General features: G+C 38.5%; 1 protein-coding gene across 5 annotated transcripts in view; it reads right to left on the bottom strand.

Moving 5' to 3' along the window:
• The window catches only part of LCLAT1 (lysocardiolipin acyltransferase 1), a 146,585-nt gene extending 123,643 nt beyond the window's left edge, over positions 1–22,942 (bottom strand). The window contains exons 1-3 of one of the 5 annotated variants that reach the window (XM_025045698.1): positions 22,778–22,942; positions 22,095–22,282; positions 9,400–9,453 (exon numbers count right to left, since the gene is read on the bottom strand). The gene's annotated coding sequence lies outside the window, so the exon portion shown is untranslated. Of the gene's footprint in view, positions 1–9,399; positions 9,454–22,094; positions 22,283–22,577; positions 22,704–22,777 lie in introns of those variants that run through there. The other 4 variants (XM_025045699.1, XM_025045697.1, XM_025045696.1 and 1 more) reach the window with 4 other exon arrangements.
• Positions 22,943–23,348: the final 406 nt, after the last annotated feature.

The following is a 23,348-nucleotide window of genomic DNA, read 5'->3' as shown; positions in this document are numbered from 1 at the left end:
CAGCCCTTGTTTTTCTCCATCTCTGTAAATGGTATCAGCACCCACCCAGGTTCTCTACCAAGAAACCTAGGAATCATTTTTCATTCTTTCCTTTCTCTCACTCCTCAAATTCAATAAAACCAGCAAGAGGCCTCTAAACATTATCTCCAAAATATATCTGAAATCCAACATTTTCCATCAATTTCAATTGCCACCACCTAATCCAAGATATTATCATAATCTTTTGTACTGACTTCCTCTTTTACTCTTGGCCAAACCACACCCTCCGCCCATCCACCCCCAGTCCTTTCTTCATACTGTGGCAAAAAAAAAAAAAAAAAATCTTCAATGTGAATCTGATTATATCATTTCCCTGTTTAGGACCCTTTAATGGCTTTCCATTGAGCCTAGAGTAAAAATCAAATTCCTACCAAATTCTGTAAGTCTTAGATGAGTTGGCGCCCACCCATCTTTCCAAGTGTATCATCTCTCACTCCCCTTCACCTACATTCCAACACTCACTTCTACCAGGTTCTCCAACAGGCCACGTCCTGCCTGAGGGCTTTGTGCAAATTGTCCAGGCTGCCTAGAATGGTCATGTCAAACTTTTTGCTTAACTATCTTCCATTCTTCCTTTTAGGTGTCAGCTTTCACCAACACTGACCACTACGTAAAGCAAGTTTCCCCTTAGTAGTTCTCTGCCTCAATCCTGACTGCTTCCTTTATGCCTCTCATTACAATGTGCAGTTATTTCATTCATTTGTCTGTTTTCTTGTTTTCATCTTGCCACTCACTCTAGCACGTTAGTTTAATAGATCTATAGTTGTGCGGACCATGTTATTGTTCACTATTATAGCCTCAACATAAGATCCAGTACACTTGGAGAGAGCTCAATTACTACTTTTTGAATGGCTTAGTATTAAAAAGGAGGAAAGTCAAATAAATTGCTACTACCATTTTATATTTTTTTCAGGAATTCAAAAGCAGCTATAAACAAATGTGATTCAGTTGATCGAAATGTCCTTTTACTATTGAATTTATACGGAAGAGATTCTACATGAGAGTAACAATATAACAAATATAAAAGTATAATAGAGAAATTGTGTCACCTTACATTCAGAGAACGTTTTCTAGTCACCAATGTGCTTTCAAACGTTTACCTCAACTGAAATACAGAAAGCAGTAATTATTTCCATTTTACAGATACAATCGTTAAGGCTCAGAGAAGTCAACGAATTGCCTAAAGTAAGTTTTTTACGGGTATAGCTGAGACTTGAACCCAGTTCTCTTGGCTCCCAATCCAGTCAGTCTCTGTCTCTTTTACTTTTTTCTACTTTGTGTTTTGCTTCAGCCTTTTTAAAACGAAGCACACACTAAAGCTTACAAATCCTAAGTGTATAGCTTAATGAATCTTTACAAAGTAAGTATACCCAGATCGAAAACGTGCAATCCAATCATTAACTACGCCCTATGGTAAGCACTAACCTGACTCCTAGCACCACAGTTATTCTTACCTATTTTTAAACTTTATCTAAATGGAATGAACAGTATATATACTCTTCTAGATCCTGTTTCTTTAATTCAAAATCATGTTTGTGAGTCATTCACATTTATAAGTGTTGCAATGGTCCATTTTTCATCACTGTATAGTATTTCTATCAAAACTTATCTATTCTACTGTTAGACATTTGAGTATTCCAGGTTTTAGCTATTATAATTAATGCTATTATAAACATTCTTATTTTGCAGTTGACGCTAAGGCCCAGAATGGAGAAATAACTTAGTCAAAGAAACACAGCAATTGGGCAACCCAACTATATCTCAGAAGTCTGATTTTCCCTTTACTAGGTAATATAGTCGGCAGTCAAAAGTTCATCTAAATCTTAAAGATTTTTTTTTAATGCTTGCATAATACAAAATCAAGTGTTCAGTAACAAATACTATACTGCATATTATTGTAGTTTCAGGTTACCAAAGTTATTTCATTAAAAACTTTTAAAATAAATGTAATCTTCCCTAATTTATGGCATCCAATGATTTTACGATGTTTGGAGTAGAAGTAATTTAACACTTTGTACATATCACTATTCCACAGAAGTTTATCTAATTTACAGTCAAATAAAAATTTGGTTCTCAGATTAGAAATGTCCCAATTGGAAATTCTATCAAAATATAGACAGAGACAACAGTCCCAAATTATGAGCAGGTAGCATTCCAAAACTCTGCATTTCAGTGAGCTGTTGGGAATTCAAAGGCTTTTTCTCATGGAAATTATATGATACATAGTGATCAGGTTTTTGGATCAGCCTACAGAAGCCTACTTCACTCAAATATACCTGAAAATAGCACTAGGAATAACAACATAGTCTTTAACTACTATGAATAAACACCTAACTTGGAATAATGATTTATAAAACTGTATATTAACACCCCAATCTCTTGTACTAACTTTCATAAACTATGAGAGAACCACTCCTATTCCCCGTCTTTTCTTTCAAATGCCTGTGACCAGCTTATGCCTATTTTTTTATCCTTTATCAACACGCTTCACTCTATGCTCCCAGATCCTGAGCCACAGAAATCAGACCACAACTTATCCCACACTTCCTACCCCTTAAATAATCTTTTGAGATTTCCACTGCTAGAAAAACCTTTGGGAGGACAAAGAGAAATAGGAAAAACAAATGGGGGGATCAAAAAATTTCAAGAAATTCTAAAAAGCAGTTAATTCTGTTTTCACCAAAAGGCACATGGAGTCACATGAAATTTTTCTAAGCTCCTATTTTCATTGAAATATTCCTCTCTAGAGGCCTGCTCATTCCCTCTAGACTCTGAAATCCTAAACTGAGCACTTCTGAGCTATCGCCTCTTCCATTAGAAATGCCTCCTATTTCATTCCTTTTCACATTCTCTCTTTCCTCATTTAGACCCTAAATGGAAAGATTTAGAAAGGGGCATGTTTGTAACATCTTTAGGTACACACAGAATTGAAATAAGGGAGAGACAGAGCCTAAGTAGCCAGGCCATTAAGGTCACCATTAATATGTAATTTACTATATACAAGTTAGGAACTTTATACAAAGGCTTTGGAGCAAAGAAATAGTTTCATAAACACTGGAGAAATTTCCAAAAATGAAAAAACATTTATCTTATATATCACAGTATAACAGTCCTTTGTTCCTAGTTTGCCTTATCTTTCCAGTAACTAGACTAAAGATGTATATATATTGTCTCTGTACAACTAACATGGACCTGAGTACCATAAATAGGGAGAACCCGGAGTATCGAAAAGCCAGTGCCCAATCTAATGAAATTAACTTACCAACGAATGAAAGAATGGATTTTCTACCTAAGCTAGGTGATGAAAACCAAAAGGACAAGAGCTATATACTAGCCTTAAAATCCAATGAAGATGGTAAATGACTCTGAAAGCCAAAAGAAACTTAAAAATTCTAAGTGCCTTCAAAGAATTCTTGAACACAAAAATGAGCAGTAGATTCTCTAAACTTTAAAGAATTAATGTTTTACAGAAAGTAAACTAAGGTAACACTGTACATTATGAGCCAAACATTTTTCATGAATTTGAAAAATTAGGTACAAATTATTAAACTACTGTGTCTGCGACTGAAGCTCACGAGAAACCACACACTTAAGTGCAGTAATGTAAAGATAATATATACCAAAGTCGTTAGCTTGAGACGACTAAATACCCCATCTGAGAGTTGCCAACCTGTAAACAATTAAAAATTACCTTAACCTACCCACTAATAGTTGATATAAGCTGGTCCTGGTTCCACCACTTACTGTATAACTTTGGGCAAATTATTTAATCTCTCTGAGCCTCAATTTCTGGACTAGTAAAATAGAACTAAAGGCGGTACCTACCTCATGCTGTGAGGATTAAATGACATAAAAGGAAACTATTTTAAGCAGCAACAGGAAAAGAATAAATGTTCAATAAAGGTTAATTAGCTACCGGTTCTTTTCTCCAAACGGACACATATAAAAAGCTATTTGAAGTCATATCCATCACTTAACACTGCCTTTAAAACCTTCACATCCCTCAGACTGATGACTAACCTAGAACCTTGAAGCTGAAGCTTCCTCTGGAAAAATTACACTAATTCAACAATGAGACTCATGAGAGATTATCAAATCTTTGCTTAAACATTTCCAGGGCAGAAACTTGACATCTCAACAAGGCATATAGGAACAGTACTTATTACTAGAATGTTCCTTTTGAAGATTTCATTGTACTGATTGCTGCCTCTCGTAAACTTCCCATCTGAAAGGCTGAATTCACTAGAGGGCATCACAATATTAGGAGAAATCATCTATCAGAAAGAATCATGAAAAGGAAAAAATTATTCAACATTTATTCTAGCTAAGAGAAAAATACTGCATCCAGTTGTAGAAATAACATGCATGTTAATCTAAAAATTAGTCTGTTTAAACATACATGAAAAGATTCAAAAGGAATTAAAAGGAAGTCAGGTTATAAAATCACAATATTTACAGGCTCTTGGCATTAAGGTATGTGATTCAGATAATCATAAAGCTTGGGCTTGCTCCAACTTCACAATAAGGCCTCCTAATAATTTTATGCAGCTTTAACAATAATATATTTATAAAAGCAAATCATATAAAACCAGATTATCTTTATTATTGCTCCTTGCAGCCATATTCCAAGTCACTACCAGCTTTTCACAAAAAGACTTACTGTCAAAGAGTTGCCTGTGTATAATTATTTAAATGATCTAAAACCAAATTATTTTAAAATGTCCACATTTGTTAACAAAGTAGTGGTACAAGTAGAGGTTCACCAGGCCTCGAGAGAGCCCAGAAGAGCTTTCTTTGAATATCTTCTAAGTTGTTATAATTCACAGTAACATATAGAGGAAAAAACACAGAAAACTAGGCACTGTTTATAGCACACTCTTCTACCATATCGCACTCCTATTCTCCGTGAAACTGTAAGACTCTGTAAGTTGTAGGTAACTGATGCACAATGCAAATTCCATCCTGTCAGGTAGAGGATTCGGCTGACTTCCTTCACTGCTCCCTGGCTTCTCGTCCCCCACAAACCACTTATGTCTCCATTTGCGATCCATTTCAACATTCCTTTACTTCATATAAATTTGTAGAGTGTTTCTACCTTTCCTTTGAACCAGTTATTCTGTTTCCCTGATTCCTCCACTGATTATGAATAAAACCTTTAAGGCATACTTATTTTTATATCTGTATGTCATTATATTATCACTCCACATACTAGTCAACTTTCTCGCTATTGGTTAAGACACTGTTCAGTACTAACACAAAAAGATACCCTGAATAGGGGCTATGAACTGGACTGGAAAGGTCCACCTCTCCATGTAAACTAATAGGCAGACCTTTGACTTTTCTAAAATCAATCCCTTCTCATTTCCGTGGCATAAATGAAGTCATAAATTCTGATGAAGTAAGGAAATCAGGTTTCAGGACTTGCAAAGCTAATATACAGACTGAATACTGGTGAAGCCAGGGAACAGCATCCACAAACTGCTGCCCATTCATCTCCACTATCCACGTAATGACTTCCTTTAAAAAGTTAAAACTGAAGACAATGGTCAATCCAAAAGCAGAATTCATGTCACAAGACAAAAAAACAAGTTTGGTAGTCTGCGCTACAAAAGATTCTCAAAATTTGCCATCACTTTGAATGTGTCCATCCATAAAACTAGGTATATTTTTACATCACTTTAGAAGAAACACAAAAGTCTTTGTTTAGTTTCATAAATTATCAAAAGTATAATCATGGAAAATTATAAAGGAAGTAAAGGGATGAGAAACATATTGATAACAAAATTAAAGATCATGTTCCACCTGTAAGTAACCCAAACTGGGAGAACTGGGCAGCTTCTAAGCCCACCACATTCTTCTCCATCTACCTACTCCCTTTATCACAAAGGCACTAACTGAACAGAAATAAAATAAAAGGGATCATAATAGATTTCAATTTCTCTTACTACTAAGAGGCACACTATGATAGCTAATTTTATGTGTCGATTTGATTGGCCAGGCAGTACCCAAATTAAACGTTAATTCTGGGTATGTCTATGAGGATATTAGAGGATGAGATTAGCATTTGAATTGGTGGACTCAGAAAAGTAGACTTCCCTCTCCAATGTGGGTGACATCATCCAAACTGTTGAAGGCCTGCACAGAACAGAGGAAAGAGAACTCGCCCCTTTTTGCCACCTCACTGAGCTGGGTGGGACATCTCATCTTCTCTGGCCCTTGGACTGGGATTTACAGCACTGGCTCCCCTGGTTCTCAGGCCTTGAAACTCAGACTGAATTATACCACTGGCTTTCCTGAATCTCAGTTTTGCAGACAATACCTTATGGGACTTCTCAAACTCCATAATCACATGATCCAATCTCTCACAATAAATCAACATCTATCTACCTACCTACCTATCCATCTCTCTCTATATACATATGTATACACACACACACACACATATATATATCAAATATATACACACAAATACATATATATTAAAAAATGTAAATATATATATACATTTTTAAATAGAGATATAAATCTTTCCTGCTGGTTCTGTTCCTCTGGTGAGCTCTATTACACACACATACATGCTATCCTTGCTCAGAACTACCTCTTGATGTATAAATATAAAATGAATTAATAGTCAGAACTATCCAGTCCAGGCAAACTATTTTCCAAGAGGAAACACCTGCTCTCCACTGACTGGTGAGGCCATGGATATACTATATATCAACCATATTCAGAAACAACAAATCATTTCACTATTTTTTAAACTCCAGAGAGAATGCTGAGAAAGGCATAATTTGTTTAATGCAAAAATAGTTTTAGGCAACGCAGTGATTCATAGTTAATCTCTTCTCCTCCTCATCTTTGAGACTTAAAAGTCTCATTTAATTCATTTACTAAATATGGCTCAAAAGAGTCCATTACAAGATGGGGAGGAGGGGCCACTGGTAAGACTTAAAAAAGCAAAATTATTCTAATAGGGCTCTAGGGGTTTTTCCCAAAATTATTTAGGAAAAATAAACACCAGAAATGAGTACGAAAGGATAGAGTATCTTGCCTCTCTGCAAAAAAATATTTCTAAAACCTGGTCTACGAAATATATTTTGCATAATACCTATCTGTTATTAAAATACCTATAAAGAAGACACAAGTAATAAGACAGTTTACCAAATGCAAGAACAATATGCATTCTGACTCCAGGGCCACTTCTACTTTTATAAGAAAAGAAAACAGGTTTCCAGTTTTTGAGCAACTTCCCATGCAGCCACTGGTCCATGATCCTTTCTTTCTGTGTAGGTCTCAGAAAATAAAATTGGTATTTATAAACATCTCTTTAAAATCAAGAAAAAAAATTAAGGCATGAAAAAGTTTTTTTAATTTTAAAAGGCTCAATCTGGGCAAACTTTATTTTTTTCACAAGCCAATAATAAAAAGTGAAGCCTCAGAAGTAGATAAACATCAACCGCAACAGTTCAGAGAGGTCTGAAGGTCCTGTCTTTTTCCCGCTTCTTCATAAATGTTTTCTATATGTTCTTGACCATGTAAGCACAAAGTACAAAAGTTATTACCATGTAAAAATTTCTTCTGTTCTCGATTTTGAGACTACTTCCTATAAATGGCACAAACTTTAAATTTTTATAGTTTGAAACGTCCTTTGGTCAGCTCAGGTGACACAAAAAAAGGTGACACCTTATTTTTAAGTAAAATTGATATTAACCAGCATGATCACCCAACCTTATCACCTAGGTTGGCCCTAAAATAGCTTCTGGTTCATTTCAAACAACTCTAGCTTCAAAGAACAAAGACTTAGCACAAGTTCAGTTAAAACAACATGCTACAGCTTTTGAAGACATGGTTTGAGATGGAGTAGTCCCTGCCTTCAGAAAGGTTCCCTCCAAATAAACTGAAGTATTCATGGCCATCGACACCACTTTTCAATGCATGCCCAACAGCCTCCTCCATTCCTTTTTATTCATGGGCTTCCTGCCTAAAAAGGTCCTCTCCCCAGCCATGACAATTACTGAAATCCTAAAATCTCTTCAAGACCTAGCTCAAAATATACCTGCTCCATGAACTCCAGAAGTATTTCAATTTCTGTACAGCTCACTAGGTCAGCATGTGCTATTTTTAAGCTGATGTTCTTTTAATATATTCTGACTTCTCGATTATAGTTTATAAGTAACTAGGCATATCTTCCATCTCCAGTGCAGTTCACTGAAGATACACACTGGCCCTTCCAAGAAACAATAAGTGTTTCTTTTCTTTTCTTTTATATAAAGATTGGGACAGTATTATTAGTTTGGGCCTGATGGATTATGGTGAGCCTTGCAAGGCTAAGGAGTGTGACTTTTACCCTGCAATAAAAGAGAACTGAAAGTTCTTGAACTCAAAAATGATATGATAAAAGTGTATTTTAGAAAAAGTAGTCCTTGGTCTACAGCTGCCAGATTGGGGGGCAAGGGGGTAACATCTAGATCAAGGAAGGCAGGTAGGTGGCTCAGCATAAAAGGGTTAAGTTATAAGGTCAGAAAGCCTTGGGTTCTCCAACACTTCTCGTTTTGTGACTCTGGGTTAAATTATATGACTTCTTAAAAGCTTCATTTTCTTTATTTATAAAACACAGATGATAAAACCAGAACTTGTAGTATTACATCAAATACCATAATGCCTAACAAAGGGTAATAAGCACAGTGCATGCTGGCACCAATTCTCTGACACCAACTGGGTGTCCTACAATTCAGTTCTGATAGTCACTTCCTGGAGTTAGCATCAGATCCCACAAGTTAAAGGACAAGATACCCAAGCATATTGCCCTTGCTTCAGATGTCCCCAAGCTATTAGAACTTTTGTCCAACTTGGCTACAAATTCCCGCAACCCTCCTTAAGTGTAATAATTTGCTAGAATGATTCACAGAACTCATTGAAAACACTATACTTAAACAAGTACAGTTTTATTATAAAGGATATAACGCAGAAATAGCCAAGTGGAAGACATGTGTGGAGCAAACGGGGAGAGAATAGGGGGATTCAGCGCATCCATGCTCTCTCTGAGAAATTCATACGTCACCTTCCCAGTACATGAATACATTTACCAACACAGAAACTCCAGTGTCCCAGAATTTACATAAGGCATTTCATTACATAGGCATGATTAACTAAATCACCAGCCACATGACTGAATTCAATCTCCAGTCCCCCTCCCCATCCCAGAGACAAGAGGGTGGTAAAATTCCAACCCTTTAAGGGAGAACTAAGTCTTTCTGGTATGGCTAACTATTGTAGGGCCCACCCTGAGTCACTTCAGCAGCATACACTCAGGTACAAGTTTAAAGGGGGCTCATTATGAATAACAAAACATACTCTTACCACTCAGGAAATTCCAAGGACTTTTGAAGCTGTGTCTGGATCCAGGGTCAATAACTAGAAAAAAATTTTATTATATTACATACACAATAAATGGAAGCTGTTATTTTAGAAACCAAGTAGTAAACAAGTAAAATAATGCAAGCATAAAAATGAAGAGGAAAAAAAAAAACATCAAAAGCATCACAAAAGACAAAGGAACAGCAAAAAGGAGAGGGGGTCGAATTGAATATAAAGGTTCAAGCCTAGGTGACTAAAAAGACAGAAACAGACATATCCAGGAAGAAAGTGAAGATGGGCTGAGAATGAATTTAGTGTTAGTCCAGTTGAGACTGAAGGCATCGACCAGGGATTTCAAATGGACACTGGACAGATACGGAGAAATGAGCCTAGAGATGGGAGAGGACAGGGCCAAAATCGGTTGTCAGAGTTATCCACATAGATAAAATACCCCGGTCCTCCACCTACCACCCAAAAAAAAGCCCTCACTACTCAAAGGGAGGGTATCAGCTAATGATGTCACATAAGCATCTATCTGAGTTCAATAAAAAAGAGTTATTGCACACAGCATCAAATATAAGGGCTGAACTCTAGAACATATTCCATTTAATATTTTGGACTCTAAACAAAATGGTACCACATTTTAACACAAAGATTTCCAAAAGAATCACATGACCAAATGCCAAACAGAAATGTCAGGTTTTGTTCTTTGAAAGAAATGTACCATTTTATTTTCTATCAACAGGAAACTTATAATGCATCTCTCTAACAGAAATGCTTATTTTTCAAAGAAGTTTATAGAACAACCATAGAACATTTCAAAATACAACAACATAAACAAAAGAACTGTGTATAACCAATTCACAAAAGCTTCTTGTTCAGCTTCATGAAGCAGGATAAACACTTCAAGCATAGAAACCATTACAAAGACTTACTCAAAGCTTTTAGAAAGCACATTCAATAACCAGAAACTGCCTTGGTAATTGCCCATGGTTCAGAAGCATCATAATTTATTTTTCCCCACAGTGCACACATCATCTCATCCTTTGTTGCTAGCTTCCCAGAAGAGAATCCCAACTCTGTCTTTCAGCCAGTAAAGGTGACAAATGGGAAAAGAAACGGAAAGCAGAGTTTGAGGACAGCATACTGGGCTAGTCAGATGACTCACGGTATAAAAAGGCTTAATGGGCCCACGGAAGCGAGACATTCAAGTACTCACTGGATTAATTAAAAGGCTCACTGACTCAGAAAGTCAGAAGGATGGTGATGGTCATGGTACTTAGGACGGGAATGCAAGAAGAGTGCAGTGAGAGCCCAGTATGTGTCCCACCCATTCATCCATCCATCATACCCATTTCCATCCCTTGCCCCAGTCGCTCAGGGAGACAGGGAGGCGGCAATGTTACAACTGGTAAGGGTACTGGAGTTTCAACTCTTACCTGATAGTAACACCCCTAGGCAGAATCTGGTCAGGGAAGGCGAAATCTTAGCCTAGATCCCAATCTCCAGAGATAGTAGAATAAAGGGCAGCCCTGCCCCCCTCCCCACATTCCTTAACACTTGGGGTATTCAAGTTCCAAAGATGGCTACAGGAACTCAAAGACCTTCCTAACGGAAGAAAATAGGCATGACACACTCTCCCCATTTCCTGGACTCTGATTCCAAAGCCAAATTACAAGGACCTTTTCATTCTGCATAAAACTTTAAAATATGTTTGTATTAGGCAAACTGCTGCTTTTGTTATAGTAGTACTTAATTCTGTTATACCAAAATGAATGTATAAACCAATTATAACTATAGTCACCTACCTATGTATAAACTTCTTGTTGTTCATATGGTAGACAATGTCCGTTAAGGTTTATTTTCATTATCCTAAGCTAACAGTAGCTGAAGAGTCTCTTAGCTTGAACCATCCCCCAACTGCTCCAATTACAAAACCCACAGAAAGCCAAGGTCTGCCTGAGATCACTAACAATTTCTGAGGAGCTTAAAGTCTCTCAGCCTCAAGATCCCCTCTTCTGACTCAGCCAATTCACCAATTTTACCCTGCTTCCATCCACCCTTACCCCTCAAAATGCCCCCCAAAAACCCTTAAGTAAAATGGAGGGTCTGAAGGAACAGATAATTTAAATAACAGATATCCCTGAGCCAACTTTCCTGTTCCTCTCTCTTCTTTAATCACCCACATCCCTACTCAACCAAAAACTGTCCTTGAAGCTCCAAATGGTTATCCCTAGGTTAAGCAAAATTCAGCCCTTTCAGATTCCTACTCCCTAATGAGCATGCCCACATCTGTCAAGGCGCTGAACTCAAAGCCTTCCATCTATTAAGATCTACCCTCCAAATTTTTTTAAAGCAAAATGATAATTGTTACCCTGTTAAGCCACATTTCCAGCCATAAAGCTTCTTCCTAGTACAAAGGCAGGCAGAGCAGATCTTCTCAATGTTTACCAACACGAACTAGCAAGCTGCTGTCCTAACTAACTGCTCACCAGAGCAAACTCTACCTTCCCCTTTCACAGAGCAGCAAGGTCACCTGCATGTTAAAAATGTCCTTCCTCTCAAAAGCAACTATTGTCAGTTACTGCATCCCATTCCTTTCAGTTCTTGCCAGGGAAACTTTACATCCTAACCAAGTAAAAAGTCCCCTCATTTTTTTTTAACAGATTAAGAAATTAAGTCTCAAGAAGGTAAAATTAGTTGCCCACAGCCTTCTAATAAAAAAGAGTTAAGATGTATGAGGTGCTGTGAGAAATGTGTCACTTGCATCATCTCTTTTAATCCTCCCAACAACCACAACAGAAAAATAGCACTGTGGCCCCTTTTTACAGATTTAGGTTAAAAAAATAAAAAACAGATTTAGGTTAAAACAGATTTAGGTTAAAAAAATAAAAATTTTCTGCTCCAAATCACAATGACGGTAAGTGCTACATTGGGATTCAAGCCCATCAGGCAAAATTCAGAGTTCAAACTATTAAAGGATAATTTAAACAAACAAACAAATAAATAACATGGTGTCTTCCACACAAATATAAAATGAATACCTATCTATGATTTTACTTAACTCATTAATTAATTACAGAATAAAATGGTTCCAGCTGGTTCAAACTCAAATCCAAAAAGCATAAACTTAGAGGCAAGCAGAAATGGTGAAAGATCTGCTTAATAGATCCAAAACTGGTTTCTTCTGCAAAGGCGGAAAAGAAATCAGCTGTATCTCCAACCAACAAATTCATTTGCATGTCTAAGGACAAGAATTATTTGCATTGCTTTAAGTTATTCACAACTTTACAACAAACGTTGTAAAATAAAAAATAAAAGCTGCAGACCCTACAGATCAGATCGCCAGAAAAAGTGTTCTAGACATTGCCTACCTTCCAAGTAATCATTTGGTGCATTTCAAAGACTTTCACAAATAACCACTATGCACAATGTCTGTTTCTTCATTTAGAAAAAAATCCATTGCTTCAAGATCTCTAACCACCACTAGAAAAACTGAGTTAGTCCCCTCCAAAAAATTACTCTTTCATTCAGATAAATTTTTGTCTATCACATACTAAATCATAAATTTAGGCTACAAATTTATATACAAGTGCAAAAATAAATGAATTCATTGGATGGTCAAGCTTCTTAAGAGATCTAAAACTAATAAGGATTTGGTTTTACTGAACAGTGACCCACAGAATTACTCTCTGGGGAAATAAAGACATATAGTTAAACTGTCACTTCCAACTAACTGACCCAAAATTAATTTTCTTGCATAAGAAAGTGTGAAAAATTAGTAAACAGCAACCTCATTTAAAATGAAGTAGAGAGGCCAGAAGGGGGAGCTCTCACCCCCTACGACAATAGTAAAGTACAAAAGGAAGAACTCTGTAATAGCCCTTCCAAGCTCCTCTTCCCCTCTATAAGAGTTTCCTCTCCTTTATTTGAGAGGACTCGCACGTGGCCTGCCATGGTTGCATGATCCCGATTGCAAATCTTCGTTGTTCCCAAAAAAAACATTGTGCTGGAGAAATATCTGGCTGACTTTTTACTTAAGGTCAACAAAAGTAATCCTAGTCCAATTTACACAACCAGTAAAATTGAGTAAATGTACTTTTCCCTACTGCTCCAGCTAAACGCAACTAAAAACCCTGAACGTTATATATAAAACAAATGAAAAAAGACTGAAAGTGACGAGGAGGCAAACCAGCCCTGGACCTTGGGACCCACGGAACCACACAGTGGTGAGTCTCCTTTTCCTTCTGCATCATATACCACACGGACAGGGAGCTGAAGAAGCCAGTAATCCAGAAATGCAAAAGGGGCAAATAAAACAAAGCCTTTGCTCTTTCAAAGGACCAAGAAAAGAGCAGCATAGCAAAACAGAAATTTTTTATGCAATAACCAGTGTACTCCAGCAAAAAACCACAGAAAAAAACTGTGGCTCACCCCAACCTATCACAGCAAATGCCAAGTAGGGAGCCTAAACTTTCAGCCTCACCAGGCTGTAAAGCCGTGCCTCGGCATGACCCACTCCAACTTCCTACCCCTGCAGAGGTAATATCAAAGACAAAACTTTCTTCCCTGCCAGGTGGTAGTAAGACCCACTTCTTTGCCACACAGCATCTATGGAGACCATCTGGACAGCCTAGACTTCTCCCATGACAGTAATGAGGCACCCCTTCGCATCCCTATGTGAGTAGTATGACGCAAGGTCTAGTAGAGAATAAGATCTTTCACCACCTCCCAGGGGTAAAAAGGCCATCCTCTCCTAGTGGTGTCAGTAGAAGCTATGTAGGGACGGTAAGGGAGCAGAGTAGTATCAGTGAAGGGCTAGGGAGGAGCTGAAACCTCCACCCTGCCCAGCGGCCAGGAGTCTCACTTTGTGTATCAATGGACCAATTCCTTGACACCACACAACTCATCCAAAATGAAACTAGATAATAAAAAGGCATATAACCCAATTAAAAAATGGGCAAGGGATCTGAATAGACATTTCTCAAAAGAAAATATACAAATGCCCAACAAGCACAGGAAAAGATGCTTGACATCATTTGCCATCAGAAAAATGCAAATCAAAACCACAATAAGATACCATTTCATACCCACCAGGCTGTTTATAAAACAACTTCTCTAGGATACTATAATCAGAAAGACAGAAAATACAAGTGTTAATGAGAATGTGGAGAAATGGGAACCCTCAACACACTGCTGCTGGGACTGTAAAGTGGTACGACCTGGAAAACAGTCTGGCAGGTCCTCAAAAGATTAAACGTACAGTTACCACATGACCCAGAAAATCAACTCCTAGGTGTATATCAAAGAATAATGGAAACATACATTTACATAAAAACTTGTACAAGACTATTCATAGCAGGACTATTCATTATAGCCAAGAAGTGGAAACAACCCACTATCAACTGATGAGTGGCTAAAATGTGGCATATCCACACAATGGATTATTACTCAGCCATAAAAAGAAATTAAGTACTGTTACATGCTGCAATATGTTTGAGCCTTGAAAACATTAAGCTAAATGAAAGAAGCCAGATACAAACGACCACATATTGTATGATTCCACTTATATGAAATACCCAGAAAAGGCAAATCTACAAAGAGTAGATTAGTACAGTAGCTGCCTAGGACAAAAGAAGGAAGGGGGATGAGAATAAGATGTCACTGCTAATGGACACCGAATTTCTTTTTAAGGTGATGAAAATGCTCTTAAATTGTGGTGATGCTTGCACAACTCAATAAATATTTTAAAAAACACTATGAGATCCGCAGCTGACTTCTTTCTAGAAATTGACCAGCTGATTCTAAAATTCATATGGACTTGAAAGGAACTCAAAATAGACAGCATGATCTTTAAAAAGAAGAACAAAGGAGGAGACGTACTTCCTGTTTTCAAAACTTTCCGCAAAGCAACAGTAATTAAGACAGCGTGGTACTAGCATAAGGACAGACATATAGTTCAGTGGAATAGAACTGAGAGTTCGAAAATAAACCCATGTGTCTATGCAACTACCATATGCCCCAACAATTGTACTCCTGGACATTTATCCCAGTGAAATGAAAATTTATGTTCACACAAAAACCTGTACATGAATGATCATAGCAGCTTTATTCATAATAGCCAAAAACTAGAAATAACCCAAGATGTCCTTCAGTGGGTACAACCACACCAAAGAATACTAAGGATAGTAAGGAATACTACTCAAGAAAAAAGAACAAACTCTTGATACACGCCAACAACTTAGAAGAATCTCCAGGGAATTATGATAAATGAAACAGACAATCCCCAAAGGTCACACATTGTATAATTCCATTTATATAACATTCCTACAATGACAGAATTACAGAAATAGACAACATAGTACTGTTTGTCAGTGGTAGGAAAGGGGGTGTGTGGCTATCAAAGGACTGCGAAAGGGATCCTTATGGTGAAACTGTTCTGTATCTTAGCAGTATCAATGTCAATCTTCTGGTTGTAATATTGTACTATAATTTTGCAAGGTGTTACCTTGCAAAAATTTCTGGGTGAAGTATACATGGGATCTCTATTATTTCTTACAACTGCATGTGACTCCACAATTATCTTGAAGTAGAGTCTAATTTTTTTAAAAAAGGAATCCCTAATCACTGCTGTATAACAAATCCACATATAGAGTTATTACTTTATTCCTAAAGGAAGTAGGTAGTAGAGAAACATATATACTGAAAGTGATTCTAACTTTGTGACTTTAATCTCTTCACCTGCAAAACATAGCTTAACAAAAACACAGGTGAATAATGACATTCTTAAAAGATACCCACGTCCTAATTCCTGAAACCTGTAAATGTTGCCATATGTGGGAAGAGAGGGAAAAAACCACCTTTGTAGGTATGATTAAGTATTTTAAGAGGGGGAATTATCCCGGATTATCATAGGCCCTAAATATAATCCTATATATCCTTCTAAGAGGGGTACAAAGGGAGATTTGACCACAAACAAAAAAAGATGTGACCACAGAGGCAGGGATTGGAGTGATTTACCACAAACCAAGGAATGAAGACCAGCACCAGAAACTAGAACGGGCAGGGGTAGACTCTCCCCAAGACTCTCTGGAGGTGGCATGGCCCTCCAACACTTTGATTCTGCATTTGAACTTCTGGCCTCCAGAACTGTGAAAAAATTAATTTCTGGTGTACTAAGCCACCCAGTTGGTGGTAATTTGTTACAGCAGCCACAAGAAACTAATACAAATACTTACCCATCTCTCGAAATGTAAAGAGCTCACAAATATGCATGGAAAAGGCTCTTGAGAAGTCTGAAGCACGATTGCAAAAAAAGAAAACCAGATGCAATTTTAGAGTTCTTAATTCAAAATAATACATAGCACCCTTAATTTTTGAGAGTTAAAGAAATCTAGATAAAAAGAAAGAAATATGGCTTTGGGGATAATTATATCCAATTTGGTCTCAGTTCACTGAATATTAACCCACTCAGTAGACAAGAACTGTTTATAGCGGTAGCTCTAGCAAAGACTCGATCTTGATTAACTCTGACTTCTAGTGTATTTGTTCTCTGTAAGAAAGAAAAACTAAATTGTACTGGTTTCATTATTACCATAAATAAACAGCAAAATAAGGTTTCTTTAGCATTCCCTGGACTAGATTATTTCAATCTGCTTCTAGGCTTCTCTCCCATTCTGGCAGAGAATAAAGCAAACATAATTCTTCTTTTAATCAATTTGTCCTAATGAACAGACATGCTAAAAATTCAACTTAACTTTAAATCTGTAGTTATTCACATTCACAACTATGTTATTCCAGCAATTCACAAATTCTCCAGTTTCAATACATCATAAAATATCAATATGTATGTTGATAAGACATACAATAAAAACCCAATATTTTCAATGCATTTCGGAATGCTATAATAGAACACGCAGGAGTAATATAACAGTGCCAAAACAAGCGTGTAGCACGGTGAAAAGTGAAAAGGGCAAAAGGGATGTCTCATTTAAAACTCCAACAGAGGGAATCACCCTAAGCAGCAACAGGAAATTACATTCAGCACGCATATTCAAAAATTTTGGACATAACTTATAATGCAAGGCACAGTCTCATAATCAATCTCTTACATTTAAAACCACATAAGTGCGCTATATCTTAAATTTAAAGTGACTTAAAACAGGCATTATAGCACAGACTCTAGAACTAGACTACCTAGGTTCTAATCCATGTTATTTACCCTCTCTGGGTCTCAGATTCCTCAGAGGTAAAATGAAGATTACAATAGTATTCACCTCATAGGGAAAGCTGTGAGGGTTAAAGCGGTTAAAAACTTAAAGTACTTAGAAATGAACCCAGTATCTAGTAAGCACTCAATAAATGTTGGCTGTCTTATTATTATTGTTATTATTATTAACCATTACTCCCTATGGAACTCATAATAGTTTTCACCACTGCCCTGCTTACCGTTCATCATAGAAAACCCAGACATGATAAGAGGTGACGAAATCTCAATGATCTCTGTACTGAAGGCATTGATCTGTTTATCTCCCCCCTACCCCGCCCCTCTAGACAGTAAGCACAAGGCTGGGAACCATGTCTTATTTAACTCTGTCCCCATTACCAAGTTCACGGTAGGTGTCTAAAATGTTAAGTAAGTAAGTAAACATTTTGATGTTCAAGCCACTCCTTTTTACCATCATTTTCCTCCCTAATGCCATACGAGCAAGATTTTATTTAAAGACTACACAATATAAAGAAAAAAAATAATTCTAAGAAAGTATTTGTATTACAACAGGCTAGCGGAAAAAGTAAGAGCCAAGAAAAAGCTGCCTTTCCAAAATACGCAAATATTCCAGTCAGGGAAGAGTAGCTGTCAGGGTTAAGAACAATCCTTTCACTCTGCCCTCTAGCCACACAGAGCCATAAGTATGGCTGCCATCAGTCACTTCTCTTCCCTCATCATTCTCTTATTCCTATCTTCTATTCATCATTTGCTTGTGACACCAGCTCACCAACATGCCATCTCCCTGCTCTATGAGCTCTTCCAAGGAGATTATCTATTCACTTACAAACATACACTGGAGGTGATCTCTGTATGAGATAGAAAACTAAGGGTGGCAAAAGACTTCCCTTTACCGTCTGTAGAACAGTAATCTATTTCCCATGAGGAAGTGAATAATTTATGTTTTCAGAAACCTCGACTGTGAAAGACGGCCAATAAAGTGGTTAATCATCTCCAGACAGCTTTCACTGATGGCTGCCCCTCAGGTGTCCCTTCCATCTGCCTCTTCTGGGTTGTCACAGGAGGATCCCCGGAGCCCTAGTCAGATGGAGAAGACTAGGTAGAGGTGCAATGAACACACTCTGTCAAATTGGACTGAAGCTCACAAAGGCCTCTTTTGAGCTTTTATCTCACTGCTACCAGGAACTCACCAGAGGCTTTTCTTAGCCCCATTATGACATTGGAAATTTTGCAGCCAGAAGAATTAACAGCTAGTCCTCATTATCCAAGAGCAATTAGCATAGTAGGGAGAAAGGCCACAAGGTGATTTCTCAAACAGGGACCACATTTCATAACGATTAAAGAAATTTGATTAGTTTTCCCCCCCGAAATTAAACAAAATATAAATCATTTTATTTTCACAATGTATCTTATATTTACCAAAAGTTACGTTACACTTGCAACTACGCACTAATTCTTAAGACAAGAAAGTAATCAATTGGTAGAGTTTGAGACATAATTTTGTGATCAAACTGTAAAAGAACATGATGTGACAGCCTCGATTTCTCATTTGCCTTACCAAGACAATTATATAAAAGTCATTTTGGGGGGAAAAAAATATATATATATATACACATACATACATATATATTTCATCATTTATTCCCCTCATACCCTTTTAAAATTCTTTTAAAGCACCTCTCATCAACCCTGCTGGTTTTCCTCATCAAAAGTTAATTGGTCTAACATTGCCAAGTTCTCGCTAGTGCCTCTTTTTAAATAAAAATATGACAGTAACATGCACAAATCTGAGGTGTGCAACTAGAATTCTTACATATACTTACACCCCTGAAACCGCCACTCATCTCAAGGCACAGAACATTTCCAGCATCTCAGCTTTCCTCGCACCCCTTCCCAGAGATTAACACCACCACTGTTCCCACTTCCATCACCAAGAAACAGTTGTACATGTTTTTGAACTTCATTTAAATGGAATCATATAGTGCTTATGTTTGGTGCAGTTCTCGACCCTGTTCTGGATTCATGAAACCCTGCAACTTTGCAAGGTTTGCAATTTCGCCTTCCAATTGATTTGGAATGTGTTCATGTTATGCTGTTGGAAGCCATACAACTCTAATGTTATGAATGTTTAAGCGAAGATCAGTTTTACAACTAGAGAATTCATTTGTGGTTACTTCCATACTGTAATGGCTTCTGTACAAATATATTTAAAAATTCATGTAAAAAAAGGAATACTGTTAAATGTCAACTCTAAATGGAAAATAAAAAAAATTAAAAAGGAAAAAAACCCTCTAATATCCATTATGCTAGCAGTTTATCCCAAACATATCTTAATTTGCCCCACTCCCTTTGTGTGACTTTCCTCCAATGAAGCTACATTTGCACTAGACTCTGCTGACTTTTGATGATATAAGTTTTCTATAGTCTCAGAAATCAGAGGCCTAGATTATAAGCTTGATTTTGTTACATTTGTCCCAACAACCTCAGAGGGTTTACAATTTTTTAAAACCCAAGAACAAAGAACTGCCTGCTCTTTTTGCTTAAATGAGTTAACAATATCTCCAATCTCTAACCATACAGTTAACAAAACAAAACAAACATAAAACAAAACAGTTTACTTTTCTCTGTCCGCCCTCTCCAAGTGGTCTCCTCCCCCACACCCAATCTTTCATTCTGCCTTCAAAATGTAGTGGTGGATTCTACTCTGCCACAGCCAACACCTTGGTTCACTCCCTCACCATCTCATCTGGAGTATGGAAACTGTCCTTAACTAGTCTCTCCTTACACTGTCTTTCACTCTGTCACCAAACTCACTGCTCTAGAACATAAAGTTGATCATGCTATTCATCCGATTAAGATTCTTCTATAGGTCCCACTGCCCATGAGATAAAGTCACTCTCTTAGCTGGGAATTCAGTCTGGCCCTTCCTAACCTTTCCTAGCTTCTCTCCCAGCAACTCCAGCAATACTCTGGTCTGATCCCTGGACATCCGTGCACTCTCAATGCCTCCTCCTTTGGCTAGAAGCCATTTCTCTCTTTATCCCATAGTCAGCTCCCTTCTTTTCTTGGCCACGGCCACCCCAGCAGAATTAGCTCTCTGTACCCAGTGCGACTATATCTGAGTCCTTATCACACTGCATCAGTTCATCATTTATTTGCTAAAATCCCCCTTAATTATTAATTTGTGCTTCCTGTTAGAAATTAGTCACAACTCTTTGTTTTAAAATATTGTTTAAAGTAACAGTCAAAGGTAGCATGAATATATCACTTAACTAATCACCATATAATATCACCATATAGTAATCACCAAATAGTAATTGCCATATAAATCATTACTGGATGCCAATGGAATGAATCAGTTATTATTTATACAACTAAAAGATCATAAACAAAATTACTTCACTGAAAAATCTGTTCATATTTATCTAACACGTAACACATCTGCAGGATACAGGAAGACAGTATGCATGGTGGTTAAGAACATAAGTTGGAATCACAATGTTAGTTGTTCAACTTGAGGCATATAACAAATGTCAGTCTGTAAAACAAACATGATAAAAGTGGTCACTTTACAATGTTTCTGGGTGACTGAGTTAGCCTGGCAGGGTAAATGTATAGTGAGTAAATGTCAGAGTAAATGTCAGCTGTTATCATGTGTTTTTGACGTTTTAAAGCCCTTTTATGCATTCTCACAACAGTACAATGAGTTTGGACAAAAATGCTATGCCCATTTCAGAGGTAAGGTACTAACAGAGAGGTTGTATGACTTCCCTAAGATATTTTAAGTGACAGAGTTGGAACTAAAAACCATACTTAAGCCCCAGGCCAAACTGAGCAAATCTCTATGGATCCAGTTTGGAAGCTTCTTTTGGGTTGTCCCCATTGTCTCTTCTTGGTTGTCAGCAACAGCCAGCCTAAAAGCCTGGTGGCAACAGATGAACTACTCCATCTGCTCAAGTTAAAAGGTAGAGAGAGACGCCTCACTTTCATAGTGCCTGACCCATAACCGGCTCTCCAAAGACAGTAGCGACCGATCACTGAACACAGTGCCACTGTGCCTTGATTTTGCGGAGAACAAGGCACTCCGCAAAATCAAGCCTGCTACCAAAAAGAAAAGCCTCTTAATGATATGCTTATCTGTCACATCAAAGTACAAAGTGGCCATAGAAATTTTTTTTTAAGTAAAAAAATTTATTTCTTTTACTTTTAAAAATGTTTTGCAAAAAAGAATTTTCATTAAGTTTTCTGAAAACTAAACTAACTAGTTACATTTCATGACATGCCTTTGCCCAAAGAAGCCGCTAACACGAATAGACAGTATTTCAACTCTGTAAGACCTTTACCAATACCTATTTTCCAAACTTTCCTGGGCTAAACTAAATTACAATCTTCAGTCTTAATTACAGACACGTTCACATGGAATACAATAAATGAGCTTCGAAGGAAGATTCAATGCTCCTGGGGAACCCACCTGAACCAGGTTAAGCACAAGGAAGCAAAACTTCTCCAAAACACCTCGGTGCCCTATCTTCCTTTTTCTTCTCTTCGAATGGGGAAGCAGAAGTTAAGATACACCTTAATGATCAGACGTGACACCAGCCCCTGAGTAAGGCCTGCCTTTCCTTTCCTGGAACCCACAAGCAAGCAGGTGTCTGGCGCCTGGAAGATACACAGATAAGGCAGCTACAGCCCCCGCCCTAGACAACTCACGTCCAAGACTCTCACGTGGCGGCCACTTGGGACGTTTTGCACATCTGATTTAACAGCTGCAGAGCTCGGACTGCGTTCGGGGCGGTGCAGCTCCCAGACCCGTCCAGGTCTGAAGCAGGAACCTATTAACGCTCATGTGTCAATAGCGACAGGACACCTGGCTCTCCACATCCCGCGGCCACCTCGCGGACCCGGCCGGCGAAGCCCCTGACGCCGTTGCCTGCTTCCCCGCACCTCCTCTTACCTGAGCCGGCGACGCCGCCACCTACGTCGGGCCCCCAATTCCAGGTCAAGTGACCGTTACCCCGGCCACCGCCCGAGAGGCCGGTGGGTCAGGGGGAAGAGCCCATAAGGCCGCTCCCCCTCCACCAACTCGGGGATACCCTGGCCGCCGCCGCCATTTTCCCAGCGCCATACCCGAACCTGACAGTTCCAGTCTCCCACCTGTGGCCAGCAGGGGATCACGCGCGACACCGTGGGGAGCGCGTGCGCGAGCCGGGGAATCCGTGGGGTCACAACCTCCGGTTAGAACCCGCCGCTATTTCATCCCGAAGCGGGGAGGTGTCCGGCCGGTCGCCCTAGTAATGCGTCCCGACAGGCTTTATACTGATTGGCTGCGAGCTCCGTGACGCGACGGCGTCCCCAGCGGCGTGAGAAGCCCGGGTCCCGGGCGCCCCGCCCCTGCCTCCTAGCGCGGGGCACCGGGGGCTCCCACCGTCGAGGGTTCCTTTAAAGGGGCCGCACTCATTGCCTGCACGGAGAGAGTGAGGTCTGTAAGGGCGAGAAACGACAGAAATAAATCTCACCGAGGGCATTGTCCCAGAGAACTGATAGCCCATCCAACTCCTAGAGTTTCAGAGTGGAAAGCAAATCTGGGGAGTTTAATTTACAAACCTAATTTACTAGTGCAAAGTCAAGGGACAAATCAGAGGGAGAACCTGTTCTAGAATCCAGATTCTACATGCACTGCGCCAAGCTCTTCCTAGCGCGCGCAGTATTTCCCCAGTCCTGGGGA

The sequence above is a fragment of the Pteropus alecto genome, unplaced genomic scaffold (assembly GCF_000325575.1).
Source record: "Pteropus alecto unplaced genomic scaffold, ASM32557v1 scaffold61, whole genome shotgun sequence".
In the NCBI taxonomy this organism is placed as follows: Eukaryota; Metazoa; Chordata; class Mammalia; order Chiroptera; family Pteropodidae; genus Pteropus; species Pteropus alecto.
The sequence above is the reverse complement of the archived record's forward strand: the minus strand, read 5'-3'. Positions and strand labels throughout refer to the sequence as shown.